This window comes from Meriones unguiculatus, chromosome 8 (assembly GCF_030254825.1).
Source record: "Meriones unguiculatus strain TT.TT164.6M chromosome 8, Bangor_MerUng_6.1, whole genome shotgun sequence".
Lineage (NCBI taxonomy): Eukaryota > Metazoa > Chordata > Mammalia > Rodentia > Muridae > Meriones > Meriones unguiculatus.
Genome location: NC_083356.1, coordinates 98,911,333 through 98,934,019, shown reverse-complemented (window position 1 = coordinate 98,934,019; position 22,687 = coordinate 98,911,333). Strand labels below are relative to the sequence as shown.

Genomic DNA, 22,687 nt, shown 5'->3' with positions numbered 1-22,687 from the left:
GCAAGTGCTCTCTCTGTCCTGTCCTCCGAGATGGGGCCTGACTCTCATTCTCTGCCAGGACCATCATTTATTTCCTCCATACACCTGCCCTCCTGCCTTTGCCCTTGTGGGGCTCACGGGTACAGCTTCACATACCTGTGAGTTTGGGCTGGGAGAGGAGTGACCAGCGCTTGCTCATGCGCTGTACTGTCATAAACCATGAGTCCAAAACTACACTGCTTTTCTATAGTTTGCTAATTATTTTTATTAAAGTGGGAGACAGAAGGAATGAATGGATGCAGAAGAAGTCATCGATAAGAGAAAACATCAATTTATAACAAAATGCTCAGTAAATTAGCAGAAGGACACCCCCCCCATACCATACCATAAAGAATGTGTGTGAAAACCCACAGCCAACTCTGTGTTTATGATGAAAGGGCTGACTTGATTCCATTAAGACTGAGAGTCAATGGCCAGAGCCTCGTGTGTGCACCTCATTTTGAAAGCAAGAGAAAAAAGACTTGGTAACTGAATCGGAGAGCCGAAGGAGGACATCCGAACATCCTTACTGCCGAGCACTGTGCTGATCGATTGCTCTAGCCTGGGTAATGGGGCGGGGCGGAGGGGATAACAAAATCTAAAGGTACAGAGATTAGAAAGGAAAAGGAACTAAAGCCATCTACCTTTGTCCACAGATGCCATGACCCTGTCCATAGAAGACTGTAAAGAATACACATGTGTTCACCAAACTGATGGAAAAACTTAAGTCACAGATATATAATTATTATATAAAAACCAGTTACATTTCATCTGAAAAGCAACAGAAAAAAATCCACTCGCAACATTTTTATCCACAACAATGAAAAAACAATATTTACACATTCATTTTTAAAGAAAAGCACAATATCTTTGATCTATAGGTTCAATATGATCCCTGTCAAAATTCCAGCAAGCATTGCTGTAGCTGTTGATCATCTTAAAATGGAAACACAGGGAAACAAGACTACCAAAACCAATTTTTGTAGAAAGGACAAGGAGTAGTTACAATATTTAATTGTAAAACTTAACTATAAAGCTGCAACAATAAACACAATATTGGCACGATAGCCCTATGGATCAATGAGAAAGCAGATCCAAAATTTAGCCCTTACACTGTAGTCAGTTCCTTTCAACAGAAATGCCGAGGCAGATCAATGGAGAGAGTCTTTTCCAGAAATGCTGCTGTGATGATGATATTGAATATCCATATGCACAGCATGGACCCAAGCTCTTAGCTCACACTGTACAGAAAAAAAAAAATGTCTATGGAATATCCATCACAGATCTACAAGTGAGAGGTGGGAATTATAAGACTTTTGACGGGAGAGGAGAACTCCTTTGTGACCTTGCTTGTAGCAACGTTTTACTAGTTATGTCTCCAAAAGCATGAAGTATAAAAGAAGAAACTACTAGCTCAGATTTTATCAAAATCTAATTTTATCAATTTCCCTTCAGAACACAGCAACAAACCAGTAAGAAAATGAGCAAACACAGGAGTGTGGGAGGGGTGGGTGCCTCAAAACGAACTCAAGGAACTGAATGGAAAACTGGGGAAAACAGGCTGGAGGGATGGCTCAGTGGTTAAAAGCACTCATTTGCTTCTCGGCCCTCATATCAGTGGCTCACAACTACCTGTGACTTCCAGTTACAGGTGCTATGACACAACGGGCCTGAGGATAAAGGCACCAGGACATAATGCAGAGACAAAAACACAGACACGATTAAAAACAAAATATCTTAAATGGAAAATATTTAATAAACATCACTAATATGGTATTCAAGTGACCAGTGAGCACATGAAGATATTCTCAATCATTAGTGAAATCATAATACAAACCACCACAGAGTACCAGAGAATTGTTATAAACTTCAGATTGGAAAGTAAAATGGTATAACTATTTTGAAAAATCAATGTGACAGTTTCTTAATAACAAATGTAAGCTCATATGACCTTTCAATTCTACTTCAGGAAAATATATGTTATGGGAAGTAATAGTAGAATTTAGTGTAGTGAAAACTTGGAAAAAAACCCCATGTATCCCTCAGTTTCTGATTGGCATAGTAGAATACTATTCTGCTATAAAAAGTATAAGCTATAGATGCATACTAGATAGATAACCCTCTAAAATATGTTAAGAGAAAACAAAGCACCAAAGACTCACTCTATCAGAATTCCAATCCCTGATACTATGAATGATGCTCTGCTAAACTTGAGACAGGAGCCTGACAGAGTTGTTTTCTGAAAGGCACTGTCCAGCAGCGCCTCAAAACAGATGCCGAGACTCACAGCCAAACATTGGGTGATGTGTCTTGTGGAAAAGTGGGGGGGAAAGAAAAGGAGCTGGAGGTCATAGGAGCTCTACACAAAGACCAGAAGACTCAACTAACCAGGGCCCAGAGGGGCTTGCTGAGACTGAAACATCAACCAAGGACCATGCAGGAACTGGACAAAGCATATGGGCAGCTTAGGCCTCATGTGGGTCCTCTAGGAAGGGAAGTGCAGACTGCATTGGACACAGACTCACTAGCCGGCTTTTTAATCACTTCTCCCCAGAGGGACCTCCTTGCCAGGCCACAGGGGAAGAGGACACACTCAGTACTGATGAAACTTGAGCTGGGGTGGATAGGAAAGGGAGCTCCCCTTTTCTGAGAAAAAGGGCATGGGTGAGCAAGGAAAGGAAGGTGGGAATGGGAAGGGAGGAGGGATGGGACTACAACAAGAATGGAAAGTGAACAAAAAAAATTAAAAAAAAAAAAAAGCCAGGCACAGAGTACACATGTGGTCTGATGTCATTTATATAAAACTTCTGCAAAGTTTAAAATATATCACCAGTGATTACCCTTGGCCTGTGGTGGAAGGACATAGAAAAGTTAAGAATGAAGGTTTTCTAGGGATAGAAATGTCCTCAAACTGGAGGGTGGTGCTGTCTGTACACAATGTTTTTCTTTAAAATAACTATATATTCATAATGGATGCATTTTTGTTGAATAAAATTGTGCCTCAATAAAGCTTTTACAAATAAAACTTTTCTAATAATGACAACCACATCTTTAAAACTCTCGTACATGAACCCAGTAAATCTGGAAGCAATTTTGTTGTGATTGAAAAGCCTCCAGATGATGCTTCATGGGATTTGGGCCTCATTTATTAAACATTAAAAAAATACCAAAGAAAACTGCTTCATGTCAGGAAATTCAGGAATTTACTAGAGAAAAATATTAAGCTACAACCATTGTGAAATTAGTGAATATAATTGAGATTTGAAGGTCTTCGTTGGGAGTATGAAAGCAATACATAACCTCTCCATGTCTGTTTCTGTTTCTACTGTTTATGGTTGTTAAAGCAAGTTCAGGGAGGGAAACTGTCCTTGGGTTAGAATCCTATCACCTAGTATCCTACCAAGATTTACAAGACAAAGATCCATCTCTATCACATAACTCTCCCTAAAATGTATGTGAGTTGTCAACATTATCATAATTATCAGCGATATGTATTTTTCTGTGTGTATTTTATATTTGCATTTTATAATTTACATAATATTAGAATGATATTAGATTTAAATAATTTAAAGTAAGTACATTGGAATCATGTTATTGTGCTTAATAACGGGCTTGTGTGGTGGGGTGTGTTTGCTGTCCTGGCATGCTTTTGGTGGCTGTGATGAAACTCTGGTGAGGAAAAAGGTGGTTTTGTCTTTAAAGTTGCAGATTATCATCCAGATAAGCGAAGGCAAGAATTCAAGGGAGGTACTTGAAGCAGAAACCTCAAAGGCGACCTGCTTACTGGCTTCCTTCTAGTTTGCTCAGCTGCCCTCCTAAAAGCCCAGGCCCACCTGCCCAGGGATGGCACAGCCCACATGAGCTCTATCCTCCTGCATTCATTACCAATTAAAGAATACGCTTCACACACTTGGACACAAGTCAACCTGATCTAGGCATTTCTTCATTTTAATTCCCTCTTCCTAGGTGACTGTGGCTTCTATCGAGTTGGCAGCTGAAGTTAACTATTTAGACGTCATAACTTTACTGGAATTTCTGTAGATCAACTCTCCTCTTGAGTTATTTCTGTTTTTATTTACTTTGTTTTCCTCTTTTGTGAGTCCAAGGAACATGAAGTCTCTGTTAAACTATATTCTGATCTTACTCTTTGCCCTCTGTCCGTCTTGATGTATGCTTGGATTTCCCACCCCCACTAAGTCCTGTGTGAGTCCAAAATACCCATCACTGGCCATCACCATGTGTGTTCCCACCTGAGGACAGTCCAGGTATCGGCTGTGCCGCGGGAGACCGTGGTCGTTTCTGGACACGTGCTCACATTGTGAACATGAAAGAGAAACAACAAAAATGCACAGTAAAGCAAGCCAGGATATTTCTGTACAGAAGAGAGATGACAAAAGGGAAATGAAACATTGACCCCACACTAAATTAATGCATTTATGGCCAAATAGAAACCCTGATTTTAGGGAGTCTCCTGGTAACCCTCATGCTTCCTCTTCCCATAAGTGGCCTGAGGTGACCCGTTAAGACGCTTCCCTACTCTCTTGATCCAGAAAACCCTACAAAATCATGCAAATCAAGAGGTTCAAGTCTTTATGTTCACTTTAAGAACACCCGGGAAACTGCCCAGGCCATCAAGGATATGCATAGACGGAAAGTAACCAAGTATCTAAAAGATGGCATTTTGAAGAAGCAGTGTGCGCCATTTCCGGCCAAAGGGTGAGGCTGAACACAAGGTCAATGGCCAAAAAAGGATTGCTGAATTTGTTACCTGTGCCTAAAATGCAGAGAGTAATGCTGGACTTAAGGATTTTGGTGTAGATTCTCCAATCATTGAACATATCCAGGTGAAAAGGCGTCATCACACTTCCAGAGCTCAGGGCTGGATTAACCCACACAGCAGCTCCTCTGCCACATCGAGATGATCCTCACTGAAAAGGAACAAATTGTTCCAAAGCCAGAGGAGGAGGTTGCACAGAAAAAAAAAAAAAAAAAATCCCAGAAGAAACTGAAGAAACGAAACATTACATTACGGCACAGGAATAAATTCAGCATAAAATAAATGTAGATTTAAAAACAAAGCACAACAACCTGATTTAAAATCCTGCTTCCAGTGACTTAATGTGTGGGTTTGGAGAAGTCATCTACCATTTCCCTGCCTCATTCGCATGTCCGTGGGAATGAGGTTCTCTGAACCTCTCCGCTTCTCCTAAGCATTGGTTTTTAACTTAAAAAAAAAAACGCTGTGTCACTTCCGAACTTTAGCACAAGGCTGGCAAGGCTAGAGTTCCCACTTCCTGCGAGTCTGTCCTCTTTTCCTTCTGCCTGTTTGCATTAGGCTTGACAATAGCTCACCTCCAATTTGAAAGGCCACAATGAAGTTTACTCAGCTTCTAGGTGGGATTGGCCTTGTCAGGGTCTTGTTGTAGGTCAGTATCACGGTTGTGCTGGTCACATCTGCCTCCACTGAATATTCTAATTTAATTATTCAGTTACTTGGTTTTTAAAATCACACCGCTTCAGGGCTAGGAAGAGTGTTGGAGGTTATAAATGAGTATCAAAACTGGCTAAATAACCCGCACCGCAGCCCCATTCGTTTAGCATTTTGAACTCCCTAAGGGAAGAAATAAATAATATTAGTGACGTCGCTGTTTGCTGTGGTATATAGATGTCTGATTATGACTTCCCAGTACAAAATAATATAAAGTCTGAAACTTTTGTAAGAATTGAATTAGTAGAAATGGTTCACTCCTGTGCTCCCAGAACTCTGGGATAGTGGGTCAGGTGGCGAGTATGAAGCCAGCCCAGAGTCCACAGGCAGAAGCTGTCTCCACAAAGAAAAGAAAACAGTGGGGAGAACTGAAGAACTCCCCTGGAGGACAGTTGTGCAGTGAGGCTAAGAACTCTCCTTCGTGCTCGCTTGTGCACACTGGTTTGGCTCTCGAGGATGCACTGAGGTACTTCATATTTGGTCTTCGGTGTCGGTACGGTACACTGGGATAATTTTTGTCTTCTGGAAATTGAGGTGTAACAGAGTACGAGTGTGCTTACAGCTGCTAAGTTGCATTTTACTCCGCCAGTGGAAGAGCGCTGAACTCCAAGCCAGGCAGTCTGGCTGGGTCTGGCCTGACTCTCATCCTCACTTTCTGGGATCTTAGACAAAGCATTTAATCTCTTTGACCCTGTATTTACTGATCTTTAAATGGACTGGTCAGACTAAAGCCATTTCTGGACCCAAGTTAATTATGAGGTTAAAAATGTGAGGTGAGATACTGCACGACCTTACTCTAAATGTGGCGTTTTTCTTTTACCAAGCATGCTGATCACAGCCCTCAAGTCTATTTTCACCATCTTCGTTCTCCATTTTCTGCATAAGCTATCTTGGTTTAAGCTCCTTCCTTTACTCTTCTCTTCTTCTTTGTTCAAGATAGACTTTCCACTGACGCCTGTATCTTGCCATCCTTTCTGTAACCCAGCAACCTTACCCCTACCTTAACACAGGAGTGTCTGTTTACTTAACATGGGCCGGACAGATGGCTTGGTGGCTAAGAGAACTCTGCTCTTGCAGAGGACCCAAGTTTTCTTCCAAGCTCCCTTGTCGGGCAGCCCACACCCGTCTAGAGCGCCAGCTTCAAGGGCTCTGACGTCCTCTCTGGTCACTATGTGCACATGTATGTGCATTACATGTTCATATATACATAAATGAAAACTATAAATACAATCTTGTGAGGTCCCAACGCTATTTAAAAAACTACAGGCAACTAATGACTGTTGAGAGAAGGAGATAAGTCCCCTAACAGGGTATCCAAGACAAAGCAGTCAGCTCTGAAACCATATAAACACAAACAGCAGCAACAATACATACTCAGCAGGTTGTATTTGTATATTCCTACGCACACACAGATGCATACATATATATGATATGTGTAGCAATAATAAAGAAAAAGATTATCAATTTGACAGTGAGTAGGGTCATGGGAGGGATTAGGGGATCTGAAAGGGAGGAAGGAAAGGAAGGGGAAAATATTGTAATTCAATTTTACTTAAAATGTACAAAAATTTTAAAATAGTAAGTAATAATAACAAATCTTTAGTAAAACAAAACTAAACTAAAATTTGTGAGCGAAGTTGGACAAGCCCGTCATTCCCAACACTGTGGAGGCTGAGGCAAGACACACCTAAGTTTGAGGCTAATCTGAACTACAGTCACTATGTCATAGTGAGTAACCTACAACACAAAGAGAGACCCCCCCCCCCCCCCGTCTCAAACAAACAAAACAAAAGCCCCACCAACTACCAGGAGTTAACAGAGGGAAAGCGCCCTGCCAGTTTCCTGAGAAGCATATTTCTTCCCTGGTGGGCAGAATGCAAGGGTTTGCCCCTTTGCGCTTTCAGCAACTGTATCTATCACCTTGGATCCGTTTCCTCACCTGCCACGTGGAAGCAAGAACGTTTATGCAAACATCATCACACAGATGAAGTGAGGCTCACGTAGATCCTCGCAGGCAAGAGATGGGAGAACAGCCTTGGACAGAGGACGGTGTGCTGGTTCTGGGGCCTCTGAAACAGCATCCCTTACCCTACTGTCTGCTGCTTCTTGCCATGTTCTCACCCTGCAGTGTGCACACATGGCCAAACTAGGAAGAAGAAAATTGATGTGTTTTATGGGTGATGCTCTTTTCATTTAGTTTGAAGCTACCTCCAGCAAAATTTTCTCCCAAGTAAAACTTCCATCTGAAATGTTTTGTGGTCGTTTATTTATTTTTTGGGGGGTTGTTGCTGCTAGTTTTGCTTGCTACCATGCTTCCCAACTGGCAAGTCATAATTACTATGCACTAAGACATTAAAGAAAAAGGCCCTGGAGCAGTCCTTTGGACAGCCATTTTATATCTCATTCCATTTGAAGAGCAGTGCACACAAAAATTGTTCTTAGCAAATGTTAATTAATGAAAACATTTCTGCAATATGTTCTTAGCTCCTTCAAACCACAGAATAATCTATCCACTCATGAGAAAACCACTTATTTATTTTCTATACAACCTTTAAAAAAAATCTTTGTTTTTGACACCAAGGCTCTTTTATTCTCTATCAAAATAAGTTTTTAAAGATGTAACAGTCACCCACACACACACTTTTTTTTTTAATAAGAGAAAATGAACTGAATTATTTAGTAAGGTTCTAAATGGGTACAAAGCCTACTTCCCACTTCAATATTTGAATACATGACGGGAATAAGGGGAGTGTTTTCACATTTTCTAAAGTATATCATTATCCCTAATGTTCTAAAGAATGAGCAAAATGAGTTACACACATACACACGGCACAGGAAAAAAAACTTCACTGTTATACCACTGTTCTTTAGCACTTATAGAATTATAATGTTACACAAACCTGCAACATGGAAAACATTAAATTTGGATGAATCAATGCATAGTCATCAAACTCTTCCAGAAGGAAACAAAAAATACTAAACATTATTGATAAAGGATTAGTTTATACATGAACTCTATCAAATTTTAAATGTTCTCTTGAAACTGTAAAAATAAAACCTATCTACAAATGTAGAAATTAAAATTCCCAAGCTTTAAGATGACATATTGCAGAGAGTTTTGTCTAGAACTGCATAAAATTATTCAAATATAAATATAAGGGAAAATATATAATAATAATAAAAATGACTTCACAGAGGCAATTTACTGTAACTTATTGCTCAATCATTTAATTACAGAAGTACCTCTCTTTTTTTTTTTAGGAAGAATCACTTCAGTCAAATCATATTTTAAAAAAGCATGATACTCCTTTCCAATATGCTACCAAAATGTAAAGCATTTGAATGTAAGATTAACAAGGTGGAATCAGCATCTCTATTCATAATCAAATTCTCTGTCACACACACAAGGCATTTCTTTACTTCGAGAAGTTATCTATCTATCTATCTACCTACCTATCTTCATCATTATTATCTGTAATGGAAGTTTTGGTTTCTTTAAAATCTCAGTTATGTTATGTAAACATGTTTTTGTTTTAATCCCAAGTGTGGGATTTTAGTTTGGGCTTTAGTTTGTCCACAGCTGATAATTGGTCTTTGCCAGCTGTTAATGGTCTGCCCAGAGGGTGTTGTGGTCTAGGACTCTGAAAGATATAAATACGGGAGTCTAGAAAGAAGTGTGGCCCTTTGGAGAGGTCAGACAGAGACGGATGGTGTGGTGGCTTGGACACACTGATAGAAATGTTTCAATGCAGCAGCTTGGAGGAGAGTGCCTGCTGCATTTGTTGTTAATAGAGATTGGTATAGACCTAAAAGAACCCATGAGCCCAAAACACCTGGGAGAAGTAAAGGGGTCTGTGCCCCATCTCCCCACTAACCTTCTCTCTCCTACCTAGGTTTGAGGGTTGGAAGGGAGAGGCTATAAGGAAGCCCAGATAAAATACAGTTTAACAATGAGCTCAACGTCTATTATTATTATTATTATTATTATTATTATTATTTTGGTGTAAGTTTGTTTGTTTTTGAGACATGGTTTCTTTGTGTAATCCTAGTTGTCCTGAAACTAACTCTGTAGATCAGGCCACCTTGAATTTGCAGAGATCGGCCTGCTTCTGCCTCCCAAGTGCTGGGATTAAAGGTGTGCACCACCACTCTGCCTGACGATGAAAAGTATTATTTATGATAAAAATTTTTCTGTGCTACACAATTAAGAAATGCTATTGCAGCCAGTCCTGAGGCTCTAAAAGTTTCCTTTCGTGCTGATGGCAATTTAGGTTTTATGTTGGTGCATTGACAAGTCTAGGAATAAAAACCCCATTTCCAAAGCTCCAGAGGAGCCATGCTGACAGTCTCCCTGGTGTGTTCACATGCTGGACTCTGTGTGATCCACTCACTAGAACTATACTAGTACATCAGGGTTTTGTTTTGGAGGAGAACAGGAGAAGGGAGTAAAGAGTCATATAATCAAAGGACATTAGACATGGTTGGAAATTCCACAATGAAAGCCATTATTTTGTACAATTAATATATGCAAATTTAAAAATACTTTGCTTGGGTTCTCTCTGAAATCATTGGACTCCTGTTCACACAGCACAAACAGGCAGTTCTCCTCAGATGTGTCGTACTTCTAAGACTCTTTATTCCACAAAAGATTGATAGAACCAACTAATGTAACTGTCTGGGCCTGAATGTCCTACTTGAACTTATAAATAATTGAGTAATTAACTGAACAGATCTGAGGCTAGCCAGATTTTTCTATTCTTCCAGAGTTCCTTTTGGTAACTTCTGTCATCTAGGCATTTGAACATTACATTCATGTCGCTAAATTTCTTGCCATGACTTGTTTATATTTGGTATTTGTATAGTTTATCTTGAGTCATTTTGTATTTTCAGCTGATATTTGTACTTACATTAAAGTGAGATTGTTTTAGATAGCTCATGGTTGGTCTTTTTATATTCAGTTTTGCAGTCTCTACCTTTTATAGTGTTTATGTACTTAGTAGTCTTAAAATATTTATCAATATTGTTGCAGTTAACTCTATATCTTTTTAAAAGTTTATATCACCTGCTCTTCTTTGCTTATTACTGCTCTTTTAAATTGAGTACCTTTTAAAAAAGTTTTTGCTTTACTTTGGAGATTCAGAATTATACTCTTGATTGTTCCTCTATAATTTGCAGTTTAATTCATCTCAGTCCATAATAATATTTATCGTACCTAACTTTATTTACATATAATATATATCAAACCATAATTTTCTTTGTAGTACTTTTTTCTCTTCAATAACTTTTAAAAAACATTTTCTATGGTATAGGTCTTCTGCAACCATTCATTTTGTCTTTTTAACATTTTTATTATCTTAATTTACATGTGGGTATGTGTATGGATGTATGCATGTGAGTGCTGGTGCCTGAGGAAGCCGGAGGCTTCTATGCCCCGGAGGCGGATTTCCAGGCAGTTGTGAAGCTGCCTGACTGGGTACTGGAAAGAGAGCTTGGCTTCTCTGCAAGAGTGGTATACCCTTAACCACTCAGCATCTCTCCGGCTCCTGTGTAACAATTATTATTATTATTTTTTTTTGGTGCAGTGTATATCTTTAATCTTTCACCGCTCTTTTATTTTTTTGTAGTATTTAATCTGCTATTAATCTCATCTAATGAAATTCCAATTTCACAGGCTATGGCTTCTTATCTCTAAAAATTTCAATGATTCTTTATCTTTCTTTACTAATTATGTTCATGTTTTTTAAACCCTGGAAAATACAACATTTATTACATATGTTTCCAAGTCCTCTAGTCCTAATCTTAGTGTCTTTTCTACTTTCTGATTTTTATCCAGTATATTCCTCAGTGTTTTCTGATTCTTGGTATCTTGAGTGCTTTTTGAATTCATAAAAGATATCTTGAATGTTGTATTTTTTTCATTTTTTTTTCTTTTTCTTTTTCATGTATGTCTATGTACCATGTGTATTCCTGGTGTCCACAGAGGTCAGAAGTGGATGTTGGGTCCCCTGGAACTGGAACCAGATGATTTTGACCTACCTTATGGGAACAGAGAATTGAATCCCAGTCCTCTGGAAGACTAGTCAGCCCTCCTAACTGCTGAACCATCTCTCCAGCCCCCTCTGTGTTCTTTCTAATTAATGTTGGGCCTGGTTTTAACAGAAGTTAAAACTTATAGATAACACTGTGGTTTGCTTTTAAGATTTGATAAGATAGCTGCCTGGGCAGTTTTTATTTTACTAAGCTTTAGCTTTAAGGGTGAGGCCTAAGCTTCTGGGGTCTCTGCTGCCTGGATGTAGTGGAAAACCTGCCATGCTGACCAGGAAGAATCAAATATTTCCCATCCCTACATAAACTCAAACAACTGCCCAGCTTCTCCCCCTGCCTCCCCTTCACCCCCCACACACAGGGGGTTGGTACTATTTTCTTTCTACCCACAACTCCCAGTATTGAGCAAAGGCTCATGAAGAACCATGTGGAGGTAGTGAATACGATCAAAGTACTTGCACATAGGGCAATGCCATGATGAAGGCAACAGAAGAGAAAAAGTAGGGGGAGGAGAAGTAGAGGAAGGGACAGGAGGGAGAGGAAGTAGGAAGGAAGGAAAGAAGGAACAAGGAAGGAGGAAGGAACTTCCATAAGCCAAGTCCCAGAGCTGATTTTCTGCGTTTCTCTCCACTGTTTAAAACTTTACTTTCCAGCTCTGGCCTTAACTCTTCCAGCTGTTCCTCGCTGCCGCCCAAGTCTGCTGGTTCTTGAAAGCTGCCTCCCTGTTGCAAGGTCTAGAACATCTCACCACAGAAATCTGTAGCCTCATGAGTCTTACCTATTTTGTTTCTTTCTTTTCAGTGATCAGACACATTCTCTCAGGTCACCAGTGTGTGAAAACATAGTGCACTTGAGATGGATGCACGTGTGCGCGCATACACACACACACACACACACACACACACACACACAGGCACGCATACACACACACACACACACACACGCATCCACGCACGCACAGCTTTCTAGGTGTTTACAGTGGAATGATTAGATTGGTCCTTGATGTTCCATTGTGTCTAAAATCAGAAACCTGGCTTCAACTCTTCATACTACCTTTACTATCTTCATCTATCAGAAAGTCATTTCAGAAGTTTACACTTGTGTGTGTATACATGAGTGTGTATATACGCTCTTGCTTCCTTCTATTTGAAAAGAGTCTTCTCTTCTGCTGGTTTCTGGAATATCACACTAATCTGATTTCTACTCTTTCTCTTTTGCCATTTCTTTAAAAAACCCTTTTCAGCTCATCATCCTTTACCTGGGAATTATATCTTGGAATTTTTCAAGACTTAGCTGTCAGTAAGCTATAAATATGATTTCTTTTGATTTCATAGTCCCTCCTGAGAAATTCTACCTACAACATTAATATCAGTAAAGGCCAGCAAACCCCTGTCCTCTCTTGCCTCAGCACATGTCTCTAAGGAGACTCAAAACCAAGGTAATGGAATAACTGGGATAGTCTCTGCTTCCCCGGCATTTGCTTCCAAATTTCATCCTTTAGGGATTTTTTTTTTTTCAATACAGTTATACAGTTAGCACTTTGTCCATACATAGCTTGGATCCTGGAATCCGGACTCAAGAAGGCAAGGGAATAAAGAAATGATATACACCAAAACACTGGAATTGGGTGGCCGGGGCTCTCTAATGGTGAAACCATAGCACCCCAGAATCTCAGTGTGTTTATTAAGTAGTGTGTTTATTAAATACCGTGGAATGGGGATGTGGGGTTATTGGTCACAGCTGGATAAGGAGGTGGGGCTATTACATGCATATAGACAAGGAGACAGAGTTGCTGTATACATCTGAATAAGTAGACAGAGTGAGCTAATCATGGTCGGAGCAGTCTTAGGGGCTCAGACTTCAGGCTGTGAACATCTGGAGCAGCGGTTTGCAACCTGTTGGGGTGAACAACCCTTTCACCAGGTCACCTAAGACCATTGGAAAACCCAGATATTTACATTATCATTCATAACAGTAGCAAAATTATAGTTATGACATAGCAGTGAAAACAATTTTATGGTTGGGGGGTCACAACATGAGCGACTGTAGTAAAGGGCTGCAGCATTAAAAAGGTTGAGAATCACTGATCTAGAGGGAGAAAGTGGTGCAGATTTTCTGTATTCACTGTCAACATTCCCATTTGGACCCAAGGAAGGACTTGCCATCCTCTGAGCTAAGGAAGGCTTGCCAATCCTATGGGCCTGAGGCATTGGTCCTTGACATGGTGGTGCCCCTGTCAGCCACACAGGATCACTCAGGACTTCACTGGATACCTACAGCTCCCCGCTTTTTATCTCTTAGATGTTCGGGATGGATCCTCATGTTTAGACCAGGGGTAGTTCACTGCAATGCTGGACACCATGATGATGATAAGAGGAAAGATCCTAGCAGCCACTGTGCCCAACAGAAAACATAAAGAATGCTTAGCAAATTCAAGGAACTGAAGCCTCTGGAAGGATGTTTATGGAGCCTTAGAAAGAGAATGGAATCTGAGCCTGAACCTTCTCTTCTAGGACATGCAGAATTGGACATATCCATGTGATCATTATTGTGGGTCCAAATACGTAGGGGTGGGTCCCAACTCATTCCCCTATTGTCTGGTTTAAATGGCAGGGCTGTAACCCATCCCGAATAATTGAACAGAGCCCCCTGGGTCTCCAGGAAGTTAGAGAAATGCCACCACCACCCCTAAAAAGTGAAGAGGTATAAACAGGTATAGGAGGATGTGACCAAATCATTGGGTGAAAAAGCTTAGGCCAGGAGGCACTCCTGCAGCTGGTCTTATCTGCATGGATAACAATTACCAAACACATTAGAAAAATGGCTGCTGGGTTATTTGCATTGGGTTCTTTAAAATCAGCTAATGTTTAAAGCCATCAAGATTAATTCTCCCCCAATGCCCTTGGCTATGTGCCTCCTCCACCCAGATGATTCCACTCTGCCTGTTTTCTTGCCCTCAAAGCACCAAAGCTCCTGTGGCATCTGGGTTTTCATTGCTTTTGGGATCAGAGGCCTGGGCTCTGGCCAGACAGGCTAGCAGTGCAGGCTAATGGGCAGGGTCACCTTGCCCAGCATCTGCTCTGGCACACACAGCTGGCCAGACAGGCAAGCCCTCAGCCTGTCCTGGGCTTTACCACTTCACATCCCTCAACTGTGTGCTGCTTGTTTTTTGCCAAAGGTAACATGAAAGCAGCTAAACTGAAAGCAAAGATGGCAACACGCTCAGGTGCCTCGGCCATGTATTACCCCTGTGAGTCTTTCTTTTTTTTCCTTCCTTTTTTTCCTTCCTTTTCTTTCTTCCTTCCTTCTTTCCTTCCCTCCCTCCCTCCCTTCCCTTCCTTCCTTCCTTCTCTCATAACCAAATTTATCACCCTGTTCCCTGGAAACCAAGGGTATGTCCTCCTCTCATAAGCCAATAACTGCTGAAGCAGCCATGTCTCCACCCACTCTCATGGCTTTTTATAATCTTCCGCAAAGCACCTCTCCTTGCCCCACATTTTACAGTTGACACTTAGAATTTCACCCCCTCTTTTACCTTTACATTTATCTTTACCATCATTTGTTTGCTTCTCTCAGGAGTCTCTCTCAGCTGAGTCATGCGAGTCCCTTGTAGTCAGGTATTCGCCATCTCCATCCCGTTTTGGGTGCTACTTTGCCATATCCCGCATGGCTTCAGGTACTGACCTAACCAGGGCGTTGAAGGAATGAAGGACAGACTCACGGACATCCGCACTGGAAGGCTGGGATCAGGTGGTCTGGGATGTCTGATGGAGGAGACACAGTATCTCAGATGTTCACTGTGTTTATTATATACAGCAGGATTAGTCTTACAGCTGAACAGGAAGACAGCTTTGGCTAATCCCCTTAGGTGCCCAGTTTGCAAGGGGACTGCTTTTAGGCTGTCAACATTGGGAGAAGAAAGCTATGGTAGACATTTTTTTTTGCATACAGTGTCCACATATTGGCATCCAGATCCAAGGAAGGCTTTGCCGTCTCTCTGAGCCTTACCTGAGGAAGCCTTTGCCCCTCCCAAATGGTCCTTGACATGGCCATGCCCGGCACAGTACAGATCCTCTCAGGACTCCACTTGCTCCCTACATGTTGAGCTATCTCGTTGTACACTAAGAAACCATGGGGAGGTCTGGGATAGCTTCCTCCTGTTCCCCTGCAGTCACTGACCACACTCCCTTAGGAGTACCAAGGCCTGTAGTGTTTCCTCTTTAAAGTCTCTGACTCTTTCCATTTCTCACTATTGTCACTAAAATCTCTCATCTGTCCCTTCTAATAATACCCAGACATGTCCTTTCCAAAGCAAAGATCTGTGCGTCCACTTTCTTAAATCTGCATGTTGGAGTGAGTCTGTTGGGTTTAGGGTAGACTCTATCTCAAGGCCTGAAAGTCTCCATGAGTTTTGGCCCTTGCTATCCTCTTGCTGCTTTTGCCACCACAGTAGTCAAGGCCCTCCCTCCAAAGTTGCTCATGAACCTTCAGCGCCGTTTCAAGTGCCTGTTTCTGCTTGCACATGAATCTCTGAACATGTGATTTTGTTAGTTTGAAATGTCATTTTTATCTTCAAATCATGCACCCCATTTCCACATTATAAACTCAGCTCATCTCACCTCTTCAAGAAGCCTCTTTGGCCTTTTGAAATACACCCCTATATATAATTGTGTGCAATTATTAAAGCTACTTTGTTTTCCAGTAAAACTCAGTGTGTTCTTAGTGCTAGGCACTATTAATATACTAGTAATGTTTTTGAATAAATAAAATATACAATGATTACCTTTAAAAAACAGAATCATGAGCATAATAGATTTAAATGAATATATTTGATTATTTTATAAACAACCTAATGTATGTGCAGTCACTTCATATATTCTGAATGACAGTTTTTTATGTTCTTTTTGTGAGAGAAAATTCCTGTTTATTTTGAAAAATGAGTAAAATATTCACTTATGGTTTCTGCTTATAATTTGTCTTTTAGGTGAAAGACAAATATTTCAAAATATTTCAGCTTTAAACATATGTATTTTCACAAAGGATAAAATAGTGTCTAATAATGGAAGAAGTTTGTAAAGGTAGTTGTAACAACTATTCTCTTTTGTGAACATGCTCCTGCTATATCTTGATATAATTGTGGTTAGCTTTTCTGTCATTTGTTATTTCACATGCTTCTGGTATTGTGTTCAATACTTTAAAGTATCACCAGTATGTAAGACAATATACAGGCATTACCACCTGCATTCTTCAAATGAGAAAGTCTGAGACTGTAATTCTCTACAAATATTAAAGCAATTGAAATCAAATCAATTATCATTTCATACTGTATTGCAATAAAAGTAGAAATTAATAAGAAAACTCTGTAAAGCGTATAACTTCATGAAAACTGAAAAAATACACTGAACAAGCAAATAGTATAAAGGTGATGAGATTATGAAGAAAAAATTTAATTTTCTTAAAGTTAATGAAAATGGCTGAGCAGTGGTGGCACACACCTTTAATCCCATCACTCAGAAGGCAGAGATGGGTGGATCTCTGAGTTTGAGGCCAGCCTGGTCTACAGAGTAAGTTCCAGGGCTACATAGAGAAACCTTGTCTTGAAAAAATAATTAATGAAAATTGAAACATATCCAAAACTCTGGGGCAAGCAAAACACAGCAGTAGGAGAGATGCATACCTCAGCCAGCATCTACAACACTAAAGCAGAATGTCAAATAGATGAATTGTCGTCTACCTCAGCTAACTAGAAGAGGAATAGGAACCAAACCCCAAATAATAGGAGAGAGATCAGAGCCTAGAGACATCCAAAAGTATAAAGGAGTAATAAAAGAAAGAGTTTGCTTTTAATGTGCAGTTGACAAACCCTTAGCTAAAATAACAATAAACATAAGTGACTTAAATAAAATGAGAGACAAACATTGAGTCTAACTGAAACTAAAGAAACTCAAAAGAGTTTAAAAGATTATCAGGAACAACTAACTGGATACCAAAATTTGAGGATTTAAACAAAATCTTGACATATTAATCTTTAGCAAGATTGACTTTTGGACATACAGAGACTCTGACAAGTAAGGAAAAAATGAGACTGAATTAGTAATAAAGAGGTCCTCGCTAAATAAAAAGGCTAGCCACAATACATTGTATACATGTGTGAAATTTCTAAACAAACAGATAAATGCCTGAGATGGCTTCCCTACTGAGCTATACCAGAGATTATATAGGCTATACCAGTTTAGACAGATTTACAAGGGATAATTTTTCATAATCAGACTAAAAAGCCAATATTAGCTAGACACTAAGAATACAGAATAACAAGAAAAGTACATACCAATATCACCAATGAACCTAGATGCAAACATGCTGGCAAATGGAGCTGGGGAGATGGCTCAGTGGCTAAGAATGCTTGCTATTCTTGCAAAGGACCTAGGTTTGTTTCCTGGAATGCACATGGCAGCTCAAAGCCACCTGTAACTCCTGTGTGAGTGATCCAGCACCATCTTCTGGCCTTGCAGGCATCAAGGATGCATGTGGTGCACATACATACATGTAGGCAAAGCACTCAAATACATAAAACAAAATAAAAGATAAAAGAAAGTAAAACCTCAAAAAAATACTAGCAACTTGAGAGCAACAGCACATTAGATGGAATATTGTATCATATTTAAGCGGAAGTCAAGCCAGGAATGCAAGGATGGTTCAACATATAAAATAAAAAAAAACCATGATATTCTACGCTGAAAGAATGTTTCTAAGACAGGGAATGAAGAAAAGGTATCCACTTTCACCTCTCTCAGTCAGCATAGCCCCCAAAGGCCAAACTGGAGTGATCAGGCAACTCATCATCATCATCATCATCATCATCATCATCCTCATCATCAAGGTTTTCTAATTTGTAAAGAAAGCATTCAAGCTGTCGGTTTGTAGATGACATGATTGTATGTAGAGAATCCAAAAGCCCCTCCAAAAACTTCTTGGGACTATTGTGAACATAGTAAAGTGACAGGAAAGAAACTCACAGAAAAAAAAAAATCAGCAGCATGTATTTCTATTATCCAGTAATAAATTATCCAGAAAAACAATCACAAAAATAATCCTATTTATAACTTATTTATAATTTATAATACCTTATTTATAATAATTTATAATAAAAACAATAAAGAACAGTATTATCTAGGAATGAATTTAAACTGTTTTGGAATTTCCCATAGTGAAAAGATAAAACATTTGTTCTGAGAGACTAAAGGAAATAGCCTCAAAATGAAATGATGTCCCATGTTCATGGGTCAGAATAAATACTATCAAAATAGCAGAATTTCCCCAGGTGATGTATAGACTGAAGGCCGCTCCATCAAAATACTGGGGGTGAGGGGATCCCACAGATCCAGAAAAAAGCCTAGACTTTGTTCTAACACAAAATAACCCAAGCAGTCTTGAGATAACACGACAAACGTGGCATGAGTGTGGCACCACGGCTTTGAAGTATGACCCACGGAGTGGTAAAAAGCGTGACATTGGCAAAAAACCAGCCTCACCGAGGAATAGAACCCAGAACACAGACATGACTCCATGTATCTACAGCCTCCTGCCCTTCCACAAAGGTGTCTACAATACACACTGGGGAAGAACGGCCTCTAAGAAACAGTGCTGGGGAAACTGGGTATGTACACACACAAGACAGAAACTACATACCCATCTCTTACCACATAAGAAATCAAAACATACAACTTTTTTTTTGAGATTGTGATTTTTTTAAACATTTTTTTAAATTTATTACAACTTATTCATTTTGTACCCCAGCTTAACCCTACCCTGGTCCCCTCCCAATCCCATCCTTCCTCCCTCCTTCATTTCCTCCCATGCCCTTACCCTAGTCCACTGATAGGAGAGGTCCTCCTCTTCTTCCATCTGACCCTAGCCTAGCAGGTCTCATCAGGACTGTCTTTCATAGTCTTCCTCTGTGGCCTGGTAAGGCTGCTCCCCCCCACCTCAGGGGGAGGTGATCAAAGAGCCTGCCACTGAGCTCATGTTAGAGACAGTTCCTGGTCCCATTTCTAGGGAACCCACTTGGAGACTGAGCTGCCATGGGCTACATCTGTGCAGGAGTTCTAGGTTATATCAATGCGTTGTCCTTGATTGGACTATCAGTCTCAGAAAAGACTCCTGTGCCCAGATTTATTGGTTCTATTGTTTTCCTTGTGGAGCTCCAGACCCTTCCAGGTCTTCCTATATCCCCCTTCTTTCATAACGTTCCTTGTACTCTGCCCAAAGTTTGGCTATGAGAACAGACAACTTCTTAAGTATTAAACTAAAATCTGGAACCACTGGAGGAAGGGACTAGGTTTTTTTTTTTTTTTGAGGCAAGACCTAAGCACAGCTGACAAAGGCAAAGCAGGTGAAGGAGAGGCCATGACCTGAAACAACACATCCACCAAACTCCTGCTGAGCAGGCAGAACATCTGCAGGCTGTGCTGCCGCCGAAGGGCAGATTGAAGATGCAGTGCCTGCACGGTGGAAGAGTGTGAAGACGCCGTAAGAGCTCAGATAAATTCCAGAACAGATGAGCAGCAGTGACAGCAACAAAACCCAACCAAATAACCAGACTGGAAGACGGGCTCTAGACCTGAAGAGACAGACCCTCAAAGCAGACACTCAATAGGCAGATGGAAATGTCTTACATCACTAATCATGGAAACCCAAGGCAAAACCACACTGAGACATCACCTCATGCTGTTCAAATGACTGCTCTCCAGACAAAAGAGAAGTGCTGCTGCAAATCAGGAGAGAAGGCAACTATTAACTCTTCAGGTAGAAATACAAAATGAGTGCACCACTATGGAAAACAGAAGAGCTTAGGGAAGTTTCTTATAAAAATAAAAATAAATCTACTACATTAGACTCACTCGTGGCTATATGGCCAAACACAAATGAAGTCAGCATGGTCCAAAGGGTTTCTGCAACTGCCATATTGACTGTGGCTCTGTTCACTACAGCCAAGTGCAAACAAGCAAGTGTCCATCACCTAAAAATGTTTCATATATACATGCTGGAATACTACTCAGCCATGAAAAGTATGAAACGCTGTCATTCATGACAATAAGAATGGAAGTAGAAGTTGATCGATAAGTACAGAAAGAAATCCCCACGTGACTTCTCATATGTAGAACATTTTTTTTTGCCGGTCATGGTGGTGCACACCTTTAATCCCAGCACTGAGGGAAGCAGAGGCAGGTGGATCTCTGTGAGTTTGAGGCCAGCCTGGTCTACAAAGTAAGCACAGGATAGCCAAGGCTACACAGAGGAACCTGTCTCAAAAAAACCCAAAAAATATAAAAAGATAAAAAAATGATATTTTCACAGATGTTGAGAGTAGCTGTCAGAATGGAGAGTTAGAGGAAGAAAGAAATAGGGAAAGACTGGTTAGGAGGCACTTTGTTAGCAAAAGGAGAAATATGTTTTTTGTGTTATGTAAGATCGCTATGATATCGGGACACGGCTGGGATACAGAGTTAATAAAATGTAACTTATAAAAAAAATAAAAAAAAGATCGCTATGATAATGTGTTTTTTTTAAAGTGAGAGATATTTATGCATGTTTTCATTAGAAAAATAAATGCCTGAGAATATATCATATACATATAAACACACAGATATTTAAACACTAAATGATTTCTACGTGTACCAGATTTCACTTAGTTCTCTGTAAGCATATAGCATATTCTTATGCCAATTAGTAAAAAAAAGAAGCAGGGGAGACAGTTCAAATGGTAAAGTGGTTGGCCTATAGGCATGACATTTGAATTTAATTTCTACAGTCCATGTTAAAAAAAAAAAGCATTCAGCCAGGTGCAGTGGCAAATGCCTGTAGTCCTAGCACTCTGGGAGGGAGAGGCAGGTGGATTTCTGTGAGTCCGAGGCCAGCCTGGTCTACAAAGCAAGTCCAGGATAGCCAGGGCTACACAGAGAAATCCTGTCTCAAAAAAAGTCTGGGACTTTTTTTGTACAAGTACAATGTGCTTGTGATCTGTGTGCTGAGGAGGCGGAGGCAGTCAGTCTGGACAAACCGCTGAGCCTGATGCCAGGGAGACGCTTATCTCACAAAATAAGGTGAGACGGGCTCCTGAGGAATAACATGGTTATTCACACATGATTGAAACATTGGAATGAGCTAATTGCAATAGGAAGTTACTATATATATATAAATTATAAATGCAGGGTTATTGAGAGAGGCTCTTGGCCACCATGCAGGGGAAGGGGGAGAAAAGGGGGAGGGAGAGGAGAAGAAGAAGGAAGAAGAAGATGACAGGAAATGCAGAAAGAAGGAAGAGAGAGGGAGCTTGAAAAAAGAGAGGGAGGGAACCAAAATGTCTGGATTATACAGTGAAAGGGCAATGGAAGGGAAGCCCTTTCCCCTGGGCTAGAAAGTTCAGGGTAGAGGGCAGGGCATGCCAGCCACACCCTGCAGCAGGTGGGGACCAAGGGAGGCTGGGAGAACCTCCACTTTTGTATGCTCTGAAGCTAGGTCCACTTTTGTGTGATCTGAAACCCAACAACACACATGTGCAAAAATGTACACACACACATACACACACACCAGAAAATGCGATGCATGTTCACAATGGAGCCATTAAGAAAAGTGAAATCTCCACCTTTGCATGGACATTGATAAAACTGGAAATTATTGTGTAAAATGGGATCTGGTCATTCAGGAAGGCAGACACCACCTGCTTTTAGCCTCATATTGAGAACATCAATCTTTAAAATTCTATGTGTCTAGGGGTCACGACCCTGGAAAGGGGACAATAAGAAGCAAGGAAGAGATCTTGAGGGAGGTGGGAAGCAGAGGGTCATAGATTTGATGTGAGAGGATAGTAGAAAGGGGCACTAATTGGGGGAGGAAAGGGGACCAGCTTCTGGGGCTGGGGTTACCAGGAGAGAGCTGTCAGGGCAGGAACCTGAAGGCAGGAACTGGTGCAGAAGCTGTGGAGGAGTGCAGTCCGCTGGCCTGCCCTTTCATGGCTTGCTCAGCCAGGACCACCAGCACAATGATGCTCCTGCTACAGTGAGCTGAGTCAGAAAAGCAGAAAGCCGCCCTATAGGCCAAGCCATCGAGCATGTTCTCAATCAAGATTTCTTCTTC

At 40.6% G+C, this 22,687-nt stretch overlaps 1 protein-coding gene and 1 pseudogene across 2 annotated transcripts in view; both read left to right on the top strand.

The window, feature by feature from the left end:
• The window catches only part of Ccdc148 (coiled-coil domain containing 148), a 241,589-nt gene that overhangs the window by 6,551 nt on the left and 212,351 nt on the right, over nt 1–22,687 (top strand). The gene's annotated exons all lie outside the window — the stretch shown is intronic.
• LOC110549858 (large ribosomal subunit protein uL22-like) lies at nt 4,060–5,532 on the top strand (annotated as a pseudogene).